Source organism: Lissotriton helveticus, chromosome 6 (assembly GCF_964261635.1).
Source record: "Lissotriton helveticus chromosome 6, aLisHel1.1, whole genome shotgun sequence".
In the NCBI taxonomy this organism is placed as follows: Eukaryota; Metazoa; Chordata; class Amphibia; order Caudata; family Salamandridae; genus Lissotriton; species Lissotriton helveticus.
The window spans coordinates 748,840,994-748,864,085 of record NC_136067.1 but is presented as its reverse complement, the minus strand read 5'-3'; positions in this window follow the sequence as shown (position 1 = coordinate 748,864,085).

Genomic DNA, 23,092 nt, shown 5'->3' with positions numbered 1-23,092 from the left:
TATCACTGCACACTCAGTAAGCATACCAGCTCCTCAGTAATCTGGAGTCGCAGCACACCCGGGACACATTCGGTGTCACTGTGGTGGGCCTGATGATGAAGCATGACACCAACTAGGTTGGTGTGTGAGGGCTTCATGACCAAACCTAACGGTTTGCCCACAGATGTACCTCCTGAGTCTCACTAACACAACCTAGCTAGTCCTATATTGATATTTCTAAAGCATACAGAGTGCCTGCCACAAGACAGCCACACATGAAGGGCCCGAGAACAATCATCTGCAAACCGCTGAGAGCCAACCACACGGAAGCCATTTTTGCCTATGCACGTAAAGGCCAACCCCTCAACTGGAAGGGCAAAAAGATTGTCATCACCCAAGACTTCTCTAAGGGCACAGTAGAGACAAGGAAGGTGTTCCTGGCACTAAGGGAGGCAATGAAGAGAGCCAGGATAACTTGCAGCTTTGTGGGCCCAGCAAGAATGAGGATACCAGACAGGAAGGGCACGCGAACGTTTGATGATCCGGCAGAGCTACGCAAATACCTTCGGGAACCAGACCAAGAGGAGATGGAACAAAGAAGTCCGGGAACGGCAAAAAGAAGAGCATCCTCAGACGGCTCGGAGACAGGCGAAAATGGCACAGCAGGTCGTGGCTGAAGGACACTGTCAAGAGACCGGGCAGATCGGACTATTACCCAAAATTGAACATTGCTACCTCAACTGGGAAAAAAGACACACCTACCTCAAGATAAAGGAGTATAGAACTAAGCTAAGACAAAAGAGAGTCGCCCCAGGGAACGGACACGAGACCCAGCCAAGACCACAGTTACACCCAGAACTCTTGAGCCAGACTGGGGAACAGAGACAGACAAGATATCCTTTTATCAACGCTCAATACTGAAGGGTGCGGGGGGGAGGATCTAATGTATCCGGGGGGCGGAGGGCAGTGAACCGCTGCTGTCGCACGTTTACAGTACTTTGACAGGGGGGAGGGGGGAGGGGGGAGGGAGGGGGGGTGGAGGCAGGGGGCGGGGCATGCAGCGCGGACAATCCATGATCGGTGGGGCTATAAACTTATTTCTTCTTTCTTACTTCCCTTTCACCTACTTATACACACTTCCCTATCCCAACCCAGACCCCGGGGGGGGCCCACAGAGGGGGAGAGAGAGGTGAGTCTACACCGGAGGCAGAGATCACACAAAGGTCACAACCCAGAGAGCAGCTATCCTATAGGTATACCATGACTACTCACAACACTCAAGGCCTAGCACAGATTACATCTGACATCAAGATTGTGTCACTGAACGTCAAAGGCCTCAACCACCCCGTCAAGCGACGGAAAACACTAGACTACCTGAATAGGCTCAAAGCCGACGTGTACGTGCTCCAAGAGACTAGAGTAACCACAGAGGATGCTAACAAACTTAAGGCAAACTGGATAAGCGACATAGCTTGCTCACCAGCAATCAACAAAAAAGGAGGGGTGATAACCATTATAAGCAAGAAAGGGAAATTCAAGACTCTGGGCAGTACAGCAGACACGGAAGGCAGGAGACTAGTCACAAGCATCAAAAGAGGAGAGGAAGTAACGCACATAGCTAACATCTATGGGCCGAATGCCTCAAAAAAAAAGTTCTGGGAGGAGGTAGAGAGCGAGCTCAGCAGGATACCACTGGGAGAACTGGTGATAATGGCAGGGGACATGAACGAGGCGATGGATAATGCCACAGACAGGCACCCGCACAGGCCGAGCCATGCCACACAAGAACAGAACATACTCAAAAACCTCTGCACCAAGCTCGCACTAGCGGACCCATGGAGACTACAACACCCCAGTGCCAGGGAATACTCATTCTATTCAGCACCACACAACTCATACAGCAGAATAGACTACATCCTCATGTCAAGCTCACACACACACTTGACGGACAGAACGGAAATAGGGTCGATAACAGTTTCAGACCATGCCCACATCTCCCTCTCCATTAGCGGGAAACACAATGAGCTACCGAGCAGGGGGTGGCGCCTCAATAGCGATATACTTGAGGATCCCGCCAACACCGGGGAGATTGAGGAGGCGATCAAAGAATATCTCTTATTTAATGACACAAAAGACACAGAGGAGGGGACACTGTGGGACGCGCTCAAAGCCACAATAAGGGGGAAACTTATAAGTATTAAGGCAAGAATGAACAAAAAAAGGAACAAACACATTAAAGAACTGGAAGAACAGATAAAGGAACTAGAGAACAACCACATCGCAAACATACTAGACAGGAATACACTCACGGCACTAACAAAGAAAAAGTATGAACTCAACAGACTATTAAGCGAGAGAGCAACGACATGGATAAACAAATACAAATCCATAAACTTATGCTCAGCAAACAAAGCAGGAAGGGCACTTGCAGGGTACCTAAAAGCCAAACAGAGACAACACTCGGTCGCAGCGATCACCGACACAGACAACATAACGCACACAGGGAACAAACAAATCCTCGAAACCTTCAGGAGGTTTTACAAAGACCTATACACCGCAGACACAGCACTAAAAGCGGATGGAGGGGCGAACCTTCTCGAGAAACTTGACCTACCCAAACTAAGCCGCGAACAAAGTGAGGCGCTAGACCAAAACATAACAAAAGTAGAGGTAGGGAGGGCCATAGACACACTTAAACCCAACAAAGCCCCGGGGCCGGACGGATTTACAGTGACCTTTTACAAAAAGTTCCAAACACAGCTTAAGGACATATTAGTGAGAGTATTCCAGACGTGTGCAGAGAAAGGAAGCATGACAGACTCAATGGCAGAGGCAAACATTATTGTCATCCCCAAAGAAGGGAAGGACCCACAATTCCCACAAAACTATAGGCCAATATCCTTAATAAACGTAGACTGTAAAATCTACGCTAAAGTAATGGTAGCCAGAATAAACACATACCTACCCACCCTCATACACAAAACACAAGTGGGATACCTGAGAAATAGGCTCTCACAGGATAACACAAGACTGCTCTGCCACCTAATAAACCGCACGGCAAACAGCACAGAGAAGGCAGTAATGATCGCACTAGACGCAGAAAAAGCCTTCGACAGAGTCTCATGGCCATTCCTAAACGAATGCATGCGCAAATTCGGATTTGGAGATAGATACAGAGGAATGATAATGTCCCTATACAAAAACCCCCGAGCTCGAGTGGTAGTGAACGCAGCAACATCAGAAACCTTCACCCTAAGTAGAGGGACAAGACAAGGCTGCCCCCTGTCGCCAGGACTATTCCTGCTGGCAATAGAACCCCTCCTCCACATGATCAGAACTAACACGCAGATCGCAGGTGTGAAAGTGGAGGGTCAAGCCTTCAAACTCGCTGCCTATGCGGATGACATCCTGATCACCACAAGCAACCCACGGGAGTCAATCGAGGCACTGGTACAAACAATAGAGGAATATGCACACGTCTCAGGGTATAAACTCAACAGGGATAAATCAGAATGCAAACCAATGAACTGCCACACCACCAGAGCAGTACTAGGCAAGTCAGGCCTGGCGTGGCAAACGAAACCCCTAAAATATCTGGGACTCCTCTTTGGGAAGGACCTTAGATCAACACTAGAGCACAACGAGGAAGCAATGCTGAAAAAGATCAAAACGAAGCTAGACACATGGGGACCCAAATTCGTCAGCTGGTGGGGCAGAGTAGAGACAGTTAAGATGATGATCACCCCAATGCTCAACTACTTGCTGTCCATGCTACCGCTATCACTAACGACAGACTTCCACAAACAAATCGACAAAGCCATTAACTTGTTCCTATGGGGGGGTAAAAAACCTAGAATAAGTCTAGCAAAGCTAAGGCTGAAAAAAGAGCAGGGGGGACTGAACCTCACAAACTATAAGGCCTTCCAGACGGCATGCCTTGCCAAACAAGGGCTACACTGGTTAGCACCAACACCAGAATATATGCCAGTATGGCTGGAGCTAGAAAGGAGCATTTTAGGAGGAGCAGATCCAATCATGGCCCTCACGGCAAACAGACACCCAGAAGCCAAAAACTCAATAATACGGAACACAAAAATAGCACTACTGAGATTAGATAAAGAGCTAGAAGTAAGCATCAGAGGCACCAAATGGGAGTCATTATGGTACAACTCCAAAATCACATACAAAGGGAAAACGCTAGATAGCAAAGAATGGCTCATCAGGGGTATAACAACACCGGCACAACTAGAGGCAGGGGACAACCCACTCACCTACAAAATGATCCAACAAACAACTGGCCTACCAGACAAGGAATTCTACGAGTTCCTAAGAATCAAAGCAGCCATCACCAAAGCGAACCTCTCCAAACACAAACCAACCATCATACAATACGCACAGAGCCTTAACACAACAGGTCACCAAACAGCGCAGATCTACAAAATAATCATACCACGCACCACCACACTTAATGACAAAACAATAGCCTTCTGGGAAGAGACCATCCACAGACGGCTAAGTGAAGAAGAGAAGGCCAGACTATGGACATCTGCGTCCAAAAACAAGATCACACCACAGCTAGCACAAACAAAATACTGGATACTACACAGACTACACTGGACACCGGCGAAACTAGAGAGAGTGGGGGCTACCGACAACAGCGAGTGCTGGAACTGCCACAAAGCAAGGGGAGACCTAGCCCACATGATATACGACTGCCCCAAAGTCAGAGCGTTCTGGAGCAAAGTATATAACCTAATAGACTCGATCACGGGCTGCCAGATACAACGAGGGCTAGCAGGGATAATCACCGGATTCCTAGAGCCACAACTCCAATCCAAAGAAATACGAGATTTGGTAGACATGCTCCTAGCGGCAGCTGTTAAAAATATTCTGGGGTACTGGAAGAACTCCAGCAAAGCCACTTTCAAGCGCTGGTTCAACTGGGTAACATTCCTTCGAGCGGCAGACAACATAACCGCCAAACACAAGACGGCGAACCACACAGCCAAAGACGACATGTGGACAGCCCTAGACGAGTATCTGACGCAATAATCCCCCCCCCACAACAACCCCCCCCCTCTCTTTTCTTCTTTCTTTCTCTCTCTCTTTGCTACCACTGAGCAGCATACATGTAAAGCAGCCCAAGAAAGTCAACTGTATACAATGTACATGTGAAACTTATTCAACTCAATAAAAAATGTTGAAATAAAAAAATAAATAAATAAATAAAAAAAAATAAAAAAAAATAAAAATTAGATTACCATTGAACAAAGTTCCCTTAACGGCATCAAGTCAGTTCACATGAATTCGCAGAGTTTGATTATTTTGATGCCATCAATGTAAGAAGTTCAATTCCGGGGAACAAAGTTCACTACGGATTCCCACAATGGTAATTTAGAAAGATGACATTTTCCTGCCCTCAACTCTTTGTGCCTGTAGCCTGTCTTTGGTTGCATGACTGGGAGAATCTGAAAGTCAGATTTTGGGAATCCCTCCCAGACAATCACACTATAATGGGATTAGGTCTGCCTGAATGGGCCATCAGCTGGCTGGTTAGGGGTAAAGCCAAGCAGAGTCTCACTTACACTTGAATTGCCTGTGCTCTGCCTTCACACAAAGGGCCTAACAACCCTATATTGTCACTGCCTCCAGCTTGCAGCCAGGGCAAGGGAACCAGGAAATTCAATGCACTTCAAAGAACCTTTCCAGAAGCTTCTGCCACCTTACAGAAGAAGGGCACCAGGGTACAATAATGGGACCTTCAGACCCACTCTTCAGTACACTTCTGGACCTGTGGATAATGTGAGGAAGAAGAACTGCTGTGCCGCTACAAGGACTCCCACTGCTGCCTTATAGGACTGCTGCCCTGCGGTGCTGACCTGCTGCCTGTTCCCCTCTTGCCTGGGTGAGAGGGTCTGGACCTACATATCTTGAACCCAGAGTGATTCAAGCAGTGCCACTCCAGTCCTGGACTCTTTCCCTTGGACTTAAAGTGCTCTGTCAGCCTATGTGGATCTCTAAAATTCATTATCTCCTGTTCTATTTGCTCATTTTGGTGTCACATATGTTTTTAATGTACTCTATTCTTCTAAATTGGATTGGAATTTTTCTTTTGTCGTGTTTTTACTTCATTACTGTTTGTGGGCTGCATACAACCTTTACACATTGCCTCTAAGTTAGGCCTAACTGCTTTTTGTGCCAAGCTACCAGGGTTAAGCACAGGTTAATTAAGTGACTTTTTTGTGGTTCACCCTGCAAGGGATTGTGACGGTTCCTTAAACAGGGCTCACACCCCAGTCAACCAACAAGTCGATTTCTCAAAGTAACCAAGACATCAAAGTTGCTGCCATTAGGAATTTGTTAAGATGATGCAGAAAGCAGTGTAGAAGCCAATAGCTGCTGCATTACAACAGTCCCTTGAGTCAGCAAGCCTTTGCTTCAATGATCTTTGTCTCAAAGACTACTCATTTACTTCTGAATGTCTCATGAGCTTTCAATTTCTCCTATTGTCTCTAAATTGGTGAAGTGGGTTAGACAGCAGGCTGACATCAATACCAATGTCTATGACATCCTATGTTGGTGCCACCTTTGAACTATCCTCAAATTGGCTCATCTTTCTAGCAACTTGTGTGCTTTAAGGCATTCTAAGACACTCTACTGCAAATTATCTTCTTCTGAACTTTTAACAGTCATGAGCATGCAAGTCACTTACATAACATGAGCCTCAAGTATTGTCCCAAAGGTTAATCAATGTCATGATTCCTATTGTGATCAATAGTGCACAATAGTATGAAAAAATGTAAAAGGAGTCAAGAAGTATAAAGACCACACTTGGAAAGAAGACCTAAAGCAGTGGAACTTCAGTCTTAGGCGAACCAAGTGAATAAACATGAAAGGCAAGCAGTGAGTGTGAAATATAAAAATAAAAGAGGTTAGATGTCTTATGGCAGATGGTCACATAGAAATTGGAGAGTAGCTTCTACGATTTGGTAGGTGCATAATGAGGTGCTGTAAGTAATATAAAAGAAGCATAAGAACAGACCTCTAGATGATAAAGGAATATATTCTAAAGAACCTATGAACAAATGCATTTTGGAGGATAGAAAGTAGTATGCCTCTAATAATATTCAATGTACTTTTATATGCTTTTGAATTGGCCTCAAAACCTCCAAAATAGGAATGCAAATGGAACATTCAGTGAATATTCATATATATTTTGCACAAATAGAAAAGGACTGTGACCTCTGTGCACTTGTACTACTAGAGAGTTCAACATTTCAGACCAATTCACAAAGGCAAGTAAGTGTACGTGCAAGTGTACTCCTCTAGCCCTGCGTCCAATATTTTTGTGAATGGGACCCTAACAACGGACACCTTAATTGTTATTTTGCTGAAAGGTAAATGCTCCTGCTACTTGGGAGGAGGTACCAGTTCTTTTAACAAACTCAACTAGATTTGTTAATAATGTTAAGGGTGTGTTGAGTGACTTCTGCAGACGAAGGTTCTATAATGTAACCAATTAGTTGAGACTCTTAAATAGAGATTTTGCTGTGGACATGAGCATGCCTTACCTCTTGGTCAGGTCTCTGAGATACAGCATTTCTTTACAAATGGCTTCTACTACTATTTTGAACATTTGTGTAAGAGTGTCTAAATGTAAATTGTGTTCATTGCGAGAATTCTCTGAATTCTCTCTGGACAAAAGGAAACTGCATCTTGACTTCTAACATGGCAAATGTAAGTGCTAGGGCGTTCATCTGTAAAGTAGGTGGGTGAGGCAAATGGGTTGTTAAAAGTTCCATTTCATAGCTCTATTATAGTATTTTCTATATATGGTGCTTCTTACTTAAATGAAAGGTGCAATATCAGATAAAGGGCCATATGTATCAAGATACCCATTTGCGATTCTCAAATAGCGATTTTTAAGAAATCGCTAATGGGTATGTATATACAAAATCGCATTTGTTTTGCGATTCCTTAGAATTCCTTAATTGCAATTAAGTAATACTTTCCCATTCATTCCTATGGGCCAGGAGGCCCATAGGAATGAATGGGAAGTTATTCTCAATTTGCGATTCGCAATTTGCTAAGCGCAAATTAAGAATAATTTCAAGGGTGCAGGGGTGTCCAACGGACACCCTGTTGCACCCCTGAAATATGCATGGGTGCACATGTGGCGCACATACATGCCCTAAGGCCATGTATGTGCGTCACATGGCACTTTAAAAAATGCAAAAATGTGCATTTTTCAAGGAATTCGCAACTTACCAACAACTAGAAGTCGGTGGTAATTTGCGATTCCTTAAGGGCATTTTGCTAATTTTTTCACAAAATTTGCGATTCCTTATTTTGCACCAGTTTTGCTTCATACATTCAATTAAGCAAATTCGCATTCGCAAAGTACGAAATTCTGCGAATATCGGCCTTTGCGCTTGCGAATTTGCATGATACATATGGCCCAAAGTGAGCACTGAAAGTGCTAATTTTAGATTCGGTATCTGCCACAGTTTGGGGATAACTGGTTCTTTAATGGTTCTTTAATAGTTGAAGAGGTGGAGCAGTGGTAATTTATCGCTTTAGGCAGTGTTGTTGTGGGCTGTGAATGCAACAACATTTGCTGACATGTCTGATGCAAAAAACAGAACATAAGATACAAACATGCCCAAAACACAATGAAACACAATGAAACCTAATAGAACACAAAACGCGCAAATAGAATCCAACAAAACAACGATACTACAACCCAACATCATATTGCAATAATAAAGCACAAAACACTGTATCTCATAAAATAACAGAAAACAACTCCACCACAACAACATCGAAATGGCCCACAATAAATAAGTAGACACATTCTTGTCATACTCTTCCAACTTCCCACCAAGGACTTGACATCACACTATATAGAAAATGTCCTATCCAGCTCAGTGTCTCTGATTGCCCCCCCCCTTACAATAATGATAATGCCCTAAATGAGAACAATTATTATTTGAAGGTAATTTTGACAAGTTGAATCCGATTAGGATTACTTTTCCCTCAAAAACCTCTGCAGTGGAAGAAACAGTGAGCAGCTAACTTGAATACATTCAAAGGCTCGTTAAGTAGGTTCAAGTTATGGTGTTGAATAAGCAATTAAGGCCCTCAGTTCCTAGAAACCTAAGCCATCAGAGCATCACTTTTTATGACAATCCGGTAGCAGAGGCCTCTCAATCATATCTTTGAGGCAGCAAAATCCACCCTGCATGGTTTTTCATGCCCTCATAGATATGGAGTAAGGCAAGGCAGCGCAAAGAGATGGATCATGTAATCAATGTGGTGATGTATTATTGTAATATATTTCCCAGTAAATACATCTTTGTTCAATTGGAGCTTTTATGTAAGTAAAACACGAACAATAGCACATATATTGTTTTCTGCATTAAAAAACAAAAATTGACAGGAAAGAGTTACTGGGTAAGATTACATTCATCTTGTACATGCATTTACAGGTGTTCCTTTTCACTTACAAATGGAAAGCCAATGAGGTAGTAATGAACAAAGACAAGGCCGGCGCTAGGCATGGGCAGTGTGGGCAGTGTGGGCAGCCGCCCAGGGCCTCGCGCTCGGCAAAACACAGGGGGCCTCGCGCCCTCATGAAAGGTCACACGTTCACAGCTCACTACAGGGCCCCCTGCCTCACCTGATCACATTACAGGTGGGGGAAGGTGCAAACAGAATGTGGGGCGGCACAACAGCTGGGCCAGCAATTATGTTGGCTCACAATGTCAGGGGCAGGGCAGCGCCTCGGTTAAGTACCGGCCATTCTAGGCTCTGTTTCTGCATTTTGTTTCCAGGCAACAGAGGCCCCTTTGTTTCTTTCGAGCTCCAGCCGGACACAGGTAAGAGGAGGTGGGTGAGGGGAGGAGGGAGCAGCCAGATCAACTGGCTTTTGTTATACTTCGAATCTTGGTAGGGCAGTGTCTCTTATCTTAATTGAGCAGAATGTTTGAGACCAGAGGGTGGGGCATCTTGTCGTGTTAAGCAAAGGTGGACAGGGGCTGGGCTACCTTGGCAGGGAAGCAGCAGACAGCACAGGACTGGGACAGAATATAGGCTCTGGAACCAAAATAAAAGAGACCCCATTAGCTTATCAGATAGCTGAAAGTGTGACTCGTTGCACATCGGAGCAGTTTCGAACTTGTAAATCCAAGTTGTGATGGAGTTTTGCACTGTATGGGAGACTGCACGCATTTGTGCTTGTTGCAGGCAATGTTTGAGGTACTGGGGAATTTAACAGTAAAATTCCTCCAGACCTTAAAACTGACCCCAAACACCAAAATAACTGGTCCGCTTACTGACCTGTTACATTAGCCCTTCTGGCACTGCTAGATTGCCCTGGTGGCCAGTCCGACTCTGGCAGCAGCTGTCGCATGTGCCGGCGATATTCGGGATTCTTCAGGGAAGCACAGAGCCTAGGTGCCTCGGTGAAGTAGAGATAGCGACAGGCAGCCCCCCTGTCCCCCGTCAAAGTAGCTGCTCATGCACACAGACTGGGGTCAGGGGCAGAAGGTAATACAAACCTATAGGGCCCCTGCAGTGTGTGTTAAGGGGCCCGAGTCTCGCATATCTCATATTTATTCATTAGGCTTGGGCAGGGAGGGGGGTCTTGAAGGGTTGGGGCCCGCGTTAGGTCCCCTTATCAGAGGCGTGGGGGCACACCTGTACAGTTCAAACGTTTCACCCACAATAGAATGGATTCCGACCGGGAAAGAAACAGGGGTATTTACATGGCGCCCTCCAGCGCTGTATCCTGAATGGATAAAATGATTTCATTTATTTTGTGGTCAGCTTTTTGGACGGCTTGACGGCGCTCATTCGTATATTACTCTGATGCGAGTGACTTGTTACAAATAAACCTCTGGGTTCGGAGAATTTTTGTTCGAGTTTATGTGGTCGTGCATTCCACCAATCCCTCTTCAGAAAGGCAAGTACTGATTTTCACTCCCATTTGCTCATTTTTTTTTATAAAAGTAAATTCTACACAACACGATTCCGTTGCGCATTAGAATCTGTTACCCTTCAATAACCCTCATTTTCACTCCTTTTTATATTTAACGCTTAAAGACGTATTTGAGACTTTGAGTTTGGTGGGCACGTAGAGACAGGCTGAGGAATAGGTTAAATATGCTTGGCATGTTACATCCCAATTCGAAAAAAAAAGGCAATTTTGGGTACGAAATGGTGTTACAAATTTGCTTTTGTTTATAAGATAATAAAAGCTCAACCAAGCAATTTATATCAGCTAATGCTGTTACTCCGTCCAAATGAACTATTCTTGTTTATTTTCAGAGGTTAAAATGGCTGATGTGGTCCTGCTGGCATTCAGATGAGTGGTGTGTAGTTACAAACAGATCACTGTAACAAGTGTTTTATGGCGGTGGGCTTTCTAACTTGTATCAGAACTTGTGACCGAAAGTTTACACACAGATCTCGACAGCAGGTACACGAACTAGGCTAGTTACCCTACAGGGGTTGTACCTGTAACCTCTATTATGCGTTGTAGAGCAAAACACACAAGATGATGGACGGAATGATGCACAAAGGCAAAACATTCACCCCAGTCACAGATCTGGGTATAATCCATCGTTATTTTGCTCACCAAGCCACCCCAGTTCAGACATGGCCATATGCGAATCAGTCTGACCCTGTGCCTCATGAGAACAGTCCAGCCCAAACTGCCAAGCCATGTCTTCTCTGGACCGGAATCAAGCATCCTAGGATCGGTTTCTGGCTATCAGAGCACACCTCTGCGAGCCTTATATCAACTCCTAAGCTTTAACTGGGCATGCATGTTTGCGTTATGCATGATACACAGATGTTTGCGTTAGCACTCTCCGCACTGAACATTTTTATTGTGTGTAGGTGTTTTATGGTGTTTGCACACATGCGTACCTACATGCAGCCAGTACATGAGCGCCAGGAGCACTGTTATTGGTATAGTATGTTGTGACCAGTAGGTGAGACTTTAACCCCAAAGTAAACTTGCCGGGATCAAAATCGGTGAACGTCACTTAACCTCAGTGTTACTGATATCCACATTAGTTAGCTTCCGTGATGCCAAATAAGATCAATAGTACTGCGATGTCGCTTTCTGTGATGTCACTTCTTGTGACGCAATATGCAATTAGGGGGGCCTCGCATCGTCCCTTTCGCCCGGGACCTCAGAAGGCCTAGGACCGGCCCTGAACAAACATCAACTACGTTTCATAGTGTACGTCACAGATTGTGTAGTATTTCGAAGGGCAGGTCACAACAGTTTGTATGCTGTTGTATTATCATAAAACATCCATTGAGTGACATAGGACCCTATTCAGAGTTTAGCGGACAGGATACACCATCACAAATATGTCAGATGTCCCATCTGCCTTACTACAAGTGGATTGCAGTCCACATCCCTTGTAATATGGAGTATTTAGGAGGAGTCCACCATCCTCCACCTATAGTGCCATCTCACGGTACCTATTTTATATGGGAATAAAGCCTACACGTTCTCGTCTTTCTTTAAAAACTAGAAAACTCAGAAAAATAGCAAGGTAATCTCTATGACAAGCTCAGATTTTATACAGAAGTACAAGCATTGTAATGATCGACTTTCAAGAGCAACATTGAACCAGCAAGGAAGTACTCCAAAATAGATGTCAAATCTATAGAACAGAACTAGCCATTTATATACATGAATACACTGCACCAGGGTGGCTATTTGTACCAGCTAATGTAAGAGAAATTAACAGTGATGTGTTTCCAATATGTGGAGGAGGAATGAATCTATAAATGGTGCCAAATCATCTGTGAAATCACTTTTAGAGCTGCAAGGTTAAATATGAAACTGCTCCAATAATCCTTCTGTGCCTGTTAACGTCTCCGGCTTGCTTTAATGTAAAGATTAAATATGGTTGCCAGCTACTAGACGTTTTTGCAATTCCCTTTGCCTTATTCTCTGCTGAATACTTATAACCAATAGAAAAGTGTAACTTTCTCGCTTTTCTGTGAAGCTTTAAAGTAAGCACTTTGGGGAAATAATACTTTCTTCCAAGAAATGAGGTATTTGCCAGTCACACCATTTGAGAAAATCCCTGAGAGATAACCTCTGCCTTTTGCTCTAGACCTGTACACCGGCCAAGGTTTGATGCACTGTGTGCAGGGAAGTCTGATTTTCCGGCCACCGACCCTGTTCAGTAAATAAATAATCCATCATTATGTCAGTCTGTCTGTACATGAAAGGAAATCCATTGTTAAGTGACTTGAGCTGTTATTCTGTATTTCCTGATCTGTTTATAATTTAGTTGTTTTCATAAGCAAGCTGTTCCCCTGCGTATCCGTGCTCCTTCTAAATATAAATGCGATCTTGTGCCTTGGGGAAAAGCCTGTTTATGTTACACTGTAAATGAGGCAATGAATTTAATTTCAATGCGCGTGACTTTAGGAATTTTTATAGCATTTTTATGCAAACAAATGGGCAGACTGATTTAATTTGCTTTCCTAGTCTACCTATGGGGAACTGCACATATCTCTCCAGCAGCCTTCGAATGCTTGTGCTCACATGTTCCACTTGCACTTTGAGATACAAGCAGCTGTGATCTTCTTCCTACTGTATTACCAGTGCCAGAGACATACTTTTGGGACGTGGCAACGCGCAGCACACTGGAGTAGTGTGAGAATGCCACCTATAAAACATGCGAGGTTTATTTAAACAAAGCTGATGGGCAGCACACTGCCTGCCTTCCAGTACCAGACCTCCGAACCCCATAGCATTCTGGTAGATGCAGTCCCTAATAATGTTGATACTCAGAGTTAAACAAATGTTTGCCACCAAGTGGTGGCCCAGCAAGTGCTGGACAACCTCGTAGATACAGTAACGTTTTAAGGCTTTATGGGCAAAGTCGGTTCTGGCCAGGGCCTCCATTAAGCTTCCAGGACAACCCCAGACAGTGGCATAACACAAACATGATGGGGTTCCCTGCACAATATGAAAAAGGGCACCCAGGTCTCTAATATCTCATGAATATTCAAAGGTTTTGCACTGAATGGGTCCCCCTTGAAGGACTGGGGTCCTCTTAAAGGATTTTTGAGCCAAGGAAAAGGGTTGTCAATGCTCAGACAATAGCTGCTAAGGGTTTATATGAGCTGAAAATGGATCAAAATGTAGAGTTCTTCTGTGCAGGGGGCCCCAAATAATGTTTGGCCCAGGACTCCAAAATCCTTGAGATGTCCCTGTGTAGGCATGTATCATGCTAGTTGCCACTTATCTACAAAGAGCAATCCATTAGTTTGGGGATGTTTGGCGGGTCAATTTCAGTATATCAGGTTTTGTATCACTTCATGCCACAGGTGTAGCACCAGGGTATGGTAGACTGAAGAGGTTGCTGTTAATCGACTGCACAGTGAGCCACAATTGATGTTTCTACAAATAAGAGATGTTTTGTGTGATGCAAAGGTTGCACTTAGGGCCGTTTCTATTTCTCTTTTCCTAACTTAAAAAACTTTTTCAATCACAGCACTAGATGTGGATAGAAGTGTGTACAAATAGTAATCTTGGGGGTGGTCCTAATAGTAGTGCTACAGTCACAAATATTGTGGTGCAGAAGAACTGACGGGCTGTCACACGCAGCGGTGATCTAATCATCCAGGTTTATTGAGTGCATTGGGCTCTGCGGGAATGCAGTTACAAGAGCTTCAGTAGCCTGTAGGTGCAAAAAGTAGAGTAAATTAATCCACTGTTTTGAGTTGCGTTCAACAACTTGTAGTTGTAATGCTCACTTTGCAGTCCCTGGGTTTGCCTTAATCGTACAAGGCAGCGGCTCTTCAGCCATATTTGAAGGCCTCCTTGGGTAGGAGAGCTCTAAAAAATATACTCTACATGAGACTGCAGGCACTGCCGTTATGGGAATTCGGAGCACATTGGAAATTAAAAAGCGGGGGGCAGCAGTGGTGTTGTCTGTGCATGTACTTTACTAAATACCTCACCCACATATCATCATGTTACCCGGTGCTAATAACTGACAGTCACATTTCGCTGAGGCCATTATTCCTTAAGTATGAATTAAGATCCTACAGGGAAGTGTTTACCTACGTCTACAAATAGGATGTCCCAATGGAACTAGCATGAATGACAAATTACCATTCCATAGACGGGGACTGGCTAAGGGAATGTAACACTTGAAATCCACCAGCAGTATATTCCCTGCCAGAACCTTAGAAAGGAACTACTTACATCAAGGCGCATTGCAATTTGGTTGGATCTTGAAATGCTGCCTTCACTCCTGTATTTTAGACCAAACCTTACGCTTTATCCCTTTTAACTTCTGCACTATGTGAAATGGAACTAATTATGAATTTGTTTCTGGTGATCATAGAAAAGGGGTTGATTAGATCATTGCATCTTAGGTAAAGCCAACAGCCGTACGCTCCTCGCTAAAACTTCAGAAAGGAACCATTTGCTTGCTAATGTCCACCTATGAGCGTTGTTTAAATGGATGCACATTAAGGCACACTGCACTTTTGTATGAGCCAGCAATGCTGTTTTTAACTTGTATTCCTGTTCAAACTGTGTTTTCTGTTTTTCCTTGATTGTATTACTGAGAAATGAAATCAATCAAGCATCCGAATCAGGGCGGCCCTGGTAACGGGGTCGACTATACTCTTTCACTTTAGAATAAATCTTGCACTTTACATTTTGCATGGTGGGCCACATGTGTAGTTAGGCATTCACAGCGAGTGGTCGCACAAGCTGTGTTGAAGTAACGGGCACAACATCACCTCATGCGAATAATTGTGTTACCTCTTTTTTAATTTCCTTTTATAACACCACTGTTTTAGGGTTATGTACTACATTGTAACTTTCTTTCTTTATTATTGTCATGATTTTAATTATTCATACAATGAAATATTGAAACCCTCCTAAAAATAATTTGTAGTTATACTTATTATATGATAAATGCAGCACTAAAAATACCACAACACAAAGCTAAATCCTAAACTAGACGAGATAAAGACCCAATTTGAAGTCTGCCCATTGCCATTTGTGGAAGATATCACTAGTCTAGTTTCAAGGCCACTGCCTTGGGTTACAAAGTAGAGTTGCCTTTCACCCCAAAGCACAACCACACCATATTTCCAGCTCCAGGCCTTCAAATCACTGTCTAATGGTTCACCAGAGGTGTAGTATTGATTTGATTATACAGGACCACTTGAATCGCATAGCTGATGAAAACGATTTGCAAGCTGTGAGCAGAGAGGTACTCCAGAATGCAGAGCTGGGGGTGTTGAATCAGGTACTCAGCTTTTCAGAGTGCATGATGATACTTACCACTCCCAACTTCTGTGTCAGTATGAAAACAGCTGCTGACTCCTGCAATGCATGATGTTGTGAGCAGTGAGCAATGTTGGAACACAGGGCTGGGTGTGTTGAAGCAGGGAGTAAGCTTCTCAGAGTGCATGGTATTACTTGCCACATTCACCACCTACAGGTTTAGAAAACTAGCCAAAGGCTTCTGCAATGCAAGACATGCCCAGACAAGGCCTAAACTAAAGGTGCGCTGGCTCACAATCCATCAAACTCTGGAAAAGGTGGAGCTGAGCCCAGTCTCTCCAATTTAATTTTTTTGTTATCCTTAGTCTGTTGATTTTACCATATATGAGGAAGCGTAAGACTACCAACACTCTTAAAAAGAGGTTACAGGAAAACAAGGCAAACTACCCTGTCAGTTGACTGTTTTTGAGAAGGCATTGAGTGCTGTGAATTATATCACCAACAAACTCTGTCATATAAATGCTGCCAAGAAGAGTCATGAGGATGCTTCATCGTCTCCCCTGCTCACAAAGGCCAATATAAGGTGGGATTCTACTGAGGTATAGAGATATACTAAGATCAGGTAACTTGCACATTGTTCAAGATGAAGACCATTAAACATACATGGATTCTGCTAACCACAGTACTACTCCAAGCAAATTATTGGGAGCTATGTGTGATATATGTAAGAATGCTTTGAATTTACCAGCTTTTGAACATATTCTGAATTTCAGTGCAAATCTGGAGGCTTTAAAGAAAGAGGTTAATTGATCATTCAAAGCTGTTTTTTGGCCACTGTTTTATGTCATTGAGAGGAGTTTGTCTTGAAGCGATGAGTCTATTCAGAACAACTTTTCCGATCGCCTGATAAATAGTCTGCAAGATTATTGCACCTGGGAATATGGCCCAAAGCTTTACCCCTTCTAAATTGCAATCAAATACTCATATTATGTCTTCTACTGTAATTATAATATGCATTCCCAAGTCAAACACCCACTCTCCGCCATCTATGACTGGCTAGCCCATATTAGTAATGGTTTGTCTAGTGTAACTCAAGTTAAACAAGGTGTATTACGTCTGTCTCTCATATGCAACTCCGTTTGTTATGGTTTTGGTAGACGTCCTCCTTTGATTCTAATTCTAATGAGACTTATGTCCAGTCAAAAAATGAATCTGCCCATTGGTTGCACATTACTCTGAAGAGACACTCTGAGCTTTACCAATAGGATTAAAGATGTTACAGGAGACTGTGTTGACATTTATTTTATAAGCCTCCCTTTACTGCAGTGGTTGTTCTATAAGCAACTGTTACCTTCTCAGTAATCATATAATCAGGTACATATAGAATCATTGTGGTATTTCTATAAGCGAATGTGTTTTGATATACCTTCTTTTCATTCCTCTAACCATTGAGAATCATAGTTTTTTAACATTATTTAAATTTATCACCAGTCTTTGTTCCCCTTGTCTATCAAATATATTACTTTAGAATCATTGAAAGACATTGATTGACTCAGGAGTATTGATTCTATACATTGATTCAATTTATCGTCAGTCATTTATCCCCTTGTCTAACCTATGTATTCCTCTAGAATCATTAGAAGACATTAATTGACTCAAAAGTATTGATTCTCCCATTAATCAAAGCATTCATGTTGGTAATGAATTCCTTTTATCAAACACCTGAAGCAGTGCCTAGTATTTAGGTTTTCTGGGATTGACTTTAATTAATGGAATATTGCTGGCTTGACATCGAAATTGTGCACTAATGATTGATCAAATTATAGCCAGAGTGTTTACATCATTGTTTTTTCATGAGACTTGGCAGTTTGTGATATGTTTATTGATGTGTACGTGTACTACTCACTACTAGGCACATATTCTACCTCCATTAGAGCTATGGGATTTCATTTCAGACAAGTTAAGGCTGCAAAGTGGTTGTTAGATCAAACACTGCTTCTACAGAATGTAGAGCTGAAGTTCAGGAAAGGTGTAGATTGTATATATAATATTTTTTACAATGGTGAATGTTGTTTCCATGAATACTGCCAATACTTGATTGTAATTAGTTCTATGTCTAATTTCATTCCTGTGGGAGATAAAATCAATAAGAGAATACTCATCATGTTGTATGTGATATTAAAAATGAAATAAAGCAAGAGGTTTCTAGAAGTGCTTAAACCTGTCTCAGCCATTTATGTCAACTCTAAACAACCACCTGGTTCTCAGACTTTCTTTTTAGTAAGTCTACTGACTGAATGGAATCTAAGTAATAAACATTTTGATTTTTTTTAAATTCTTTTAACAGTCTGTACCTTCCCACTTTTTCAGTCAGAGTTGGCCAAAGCACCACTGTTATATATTTGTGTTTCCACTACATTAGGGCTTATTCATGGCTCTAAGCATTGATCCAGCTGTTTGAAGGGATCACAACCAATTGGTATTACAAGTTCCTCCTTTACACTCTTTTAAGAAGCTGGGCCAGTAATTACACGTAAAGAAATAGTAACAAATGATGGTTTAAGGCAAAGGGGCCGATCCCGATCTCGTTCGGAAGGCACTGGGATCGAATCCTGTTTGGAATACTTTCCGTACGACTCGTGTCAGGGGAGCCAGACCAAACAAGTATGATGCATTTGAGTGCATCCAGAGACGGTTTGGTCAGACTCCCATTGACTTCAGTGGGAGCTTGTGTACCAAACTTGTACACAGGCTTGCATTGACAAAAGGGGTGGTTGGGGATAATCATGCACCCTGTGGTGGGCACCCCTTGGTGCCTGCCACACTGTGCATGGTTGGAAAGTGGGGACCCTTGGGTACCCCCACTGGCATGAGTCGGAGAGCCCCGGGTGAAGGGGGGCCTGCTACAGGCCCCCAAAGATCAATTCCAGCAGCCTTTTTGATCCAGGCAAACCGAATCATAAAGGTTGTCTGAATTGTTCATCATACTTGCTCGCTTGGAAAACCTACTCCATAGATCTGTACGATTTGACTCCGAAGGTCTCTATCTCACCCAATGCCTTCCAAAACTGATTCAGTCAGTGCTAAGACTTACAAGGCATCATATTCGGTCGTTCAGAACTGTGAACGATTCAGTTTGGAACAAGGGATCCAGATTGGTTTAGGCAATTGCGCATCCAATTTGGAGCCCTTCTGAAAGAGATCGAAATGACCCTTCAGCTGTAATATAATTAGTCCTCACCTAGTTAGCACCAAGGTGTTACCCCATCTCAGGAAACCTTTCTTGTTTAGATGAGAGGGCTGAAGCTGTGCAATTTTAGAAGCATTTCAGTCAACATCTAAAACAATCAATGCCTTCTGTTGTACCAAACCAGTAAGCAAAAAACGAAAATGGTTTGATACACAGTGTAGTGTGACTATACAGAGTTTATTATTTACCTTGAAGCATATTTCATGGGACTTAGACAAAGTCGTGAGATGTAGATCGGGTTGTCAGAAAGAAATGAAGAAGAGCTAGAACATTCTTAGAAACAAATCTTGGGATCATCTAAGATCAGCTATAGAAAATCATGATACACCTAGCTTTTGGAATATAATTAACTGTGTAATATTTCAGAAGGAGCATGTATCATCAAATCAGATGTTCATATATCTTAGTTGCTCATTTTAACATAGTATATGTGCAAGTGAACTTCAAGCCCTTCCTATGGACAGTAGTCTTTCGTACAATTATCTTTAATTTTGTCATTCTGAGATGATAAGATCCGTCAATGATAGCCTTTTGGGCAATGCACTCGGCCCTGATGAGATTTTGATGGGTTTGTATCAACATAGTATAGGTATTTGGGCTCCCCTCCTAACCAATGTGTAGAATGTCAATTGTATATCCTTCCTCCAACCTGGTCCCAATTGATTAACAGCCCAGTTTTTAAGAAGGGTGATACAGGGGATCCTAAATGTCATTGCTTAATTTATTTGCAAAGTTCAATTGTTAGATGGATCCTGATGTTGAGAATTCAGGATTGAGCATCTTCCAGTGTGACTTTAGCCAAGGTGCATTATGGAATTACGGCTGACCTAGGCACAACTAAAGAGTGCATAAGTTACATTTATTGGTTTATAATTATACTGCTAAATACAGAGATCCACTTTTAGTAGCTTATATGGACCTCAGCTCAGAGTTTGTCCAAGTTAATTGGACTTAACTTTGGATCATATTAGAATACATTGTGGAAGATCTTCTTAGTGCTGATTTTTTAAGAGCAATTACACAACACAGGATATCCACTCCCCTTGGTCACAGAGCTAAAACCACATCAGTGCTCAGGAGAGCACTAGGACGGTCACCTCAAAGCAAACAGGCATCGAATTCACAATGGAGTACTTCACTTAACAATTCCGTTGACTCCAATTACTTTCGGATAACTAGAACCGTCAATATATTAAGCCATCGGCAATGACAGAACTACTCAATGAAGGACCGAGAAAATCCAGATGAATCACCTCTGAGGCTAAGCTCATGGAACATTTACAGACTGACTAATAAGGCTGGAGAGGCTGAGCTTCTGGTTTAATTAAAATCTTTTGGTATCCTTTTCCTACAGGAAACATGGGTAGACGAGCCTCTGCAACTAGAGGGATTTATTTGCTTTCACACTCATGCTCATAGGAAATGTAAATATGGAAGTCTTTCTGGCGGCCTAGCCACATACATTAAAATATCAAAAATCCAAAGCACGTAGGAACTGCCCTCTTCCCTTCTAGCCGTGAACTCCTTAAAGGTTCAACTGTACCTTAGAGGGAAAAAGGAGGAGGTGCTGCTGTTTAACATGTATTTAAACCCAAAACAGAACAAACAGGAATCAAAAAGCTTACTCGAACATCTGCTTCAACAAATGAGCTCACACACCACATCGAACCTCATTCTGTTTGGTGACTTCAATAACGGGGCCGACTATGCTCTTTCGCTTTAGAATAAATCTTGCACTTTACATTTTGCACGTGGGCCACATGTGTAGTTAGGCATTCACAGCGAGTGGTCGCACAAGCTTTGTTGAAGTAACGGGCACAACATGCGAATAATTGTGTTACCTCTTTTTTTATTTCTTTTAATAACACCACAGTTTTATGGTTATGTACTACATTGTAACTTTCTTTCTTTATTATTGTCATGATTTTAATTAATCATACAATGAAATATTGAAACCCTCCTAAAAAATAATTTGTAGTTATACTTATTATATGATAAATGCAGCACTAAAAATACCACAACACAAAGCTAAATCCTAAACTAGACGAGATAAAGACCCAACCTGAAGTCTCCCCATTGGCATTTGTGGAAGATATCACTAGTCTAGTTTCACGGCCACTGCCTTGGATTACAAAGTAGAGTTATTTCACTCCATAGCACAACCACACCATATTTACAGCTCCAGGCCTTCAAATCACTGTCTAATGGTTCACCAGAATTGTAGTATTGATTTGATTATACAGGACCACTTGAATCGCATAGCTGATGAAAATGATTTGCAAGCTGTGAGCAGAGAGGGACTCCAGAATGCAGAGCTGGGGGGTGTTGAATCAGGTACTCAGCTTTCCAGAGTGCATGATGATACTTACCACTCCCAACTTCTGTGTCAGTAGGAAAACAGCTGCTAACTCCTGCAATGCATGATGTTGTGGGCAGTGAGCAATGTTGGAACACAGGGCTGGGTGTGTTGAAGCAGGGACTAAGCTTCTCAGAGTGCATGGTATTACTTGCCACATACACCACCTGCAGGTTTAGAAAACTAGCCAAAGGCTCCTGCAATGCAAGACATGCCCAGACAAGGCCTAAACTAAAGGTGCGCTGGCTCACAATCCATCAAACTCTGGAAAAGGTGGAGCTGAGCCCAGTCTCTCCAATTATATTTTTTTGTTATCCTTAGTCTGTTGATTTTATCATATTTGAGGAAGCATAAGGCTACCAACACCCTTAAAAAGAGGTTACTGGAAAACAAGGCAAACTACCCTGTCAGTTGACTGTTTTTGAGAAGGCAGTGAGTGCTGTGAATGATATCACAAACAAACTCTGTCATATAAATGCTGCCAAGAAGAGTCATAAGGATGGTTCATCGTCTCTCCTGCTCACAAAGGCCAATACAAGGTGGGATTCCACAGAGGTATAGAGTTATACTAAGATCAGGTAATTTGCACATTGTTCAAGATGAAGACCATTAAACATACATGGATTCTGCTAAACACAGTACTACTCCAAGCAAATTGTTGGGCGCTATGTGTTATATATGTAAGAATGCTTTGAATTTACCAGCTTTTGAACATATTCTGAATATCAGTGCAAATATGGAGGCTTTAAAGGAAGAGGTTAATTGATCATTCAATGCTGTTTTTGGCCACTGTTTTATATCATTGAGAGCAGTTTGTCTTGAATCAATGAGTCTATTCAGAACAACTTTTCCGATCGCATGTTAAATAGTCTGCAAGATTATTGCACCTGGGAATATGACCCACAGCTTTACCCCTTCTAAATTGCAATCAAATACTCATAATATGTCTTCTGCTGTCATTATAACATGCATTCCCAAGTCAAACACCCACTCTCCGCCATCTATGACTGGCTGGCCCGTATTAGTAATGGTTTGTCTAGTGTAACTCAAGTTAAACAAGGTGTATTACGTCTGTCTCCATATGCAACTCCGTTTGTTATGGTTTTAGTAGACGTCCTCCTTTGATTCTAATTCTAATGAGACTTGTGTCCAGTCAAAAAATGAATCTGCCCATTGGTTGCACATTACTCTGAAGAGACACTCTGAGCTTTACCAATAG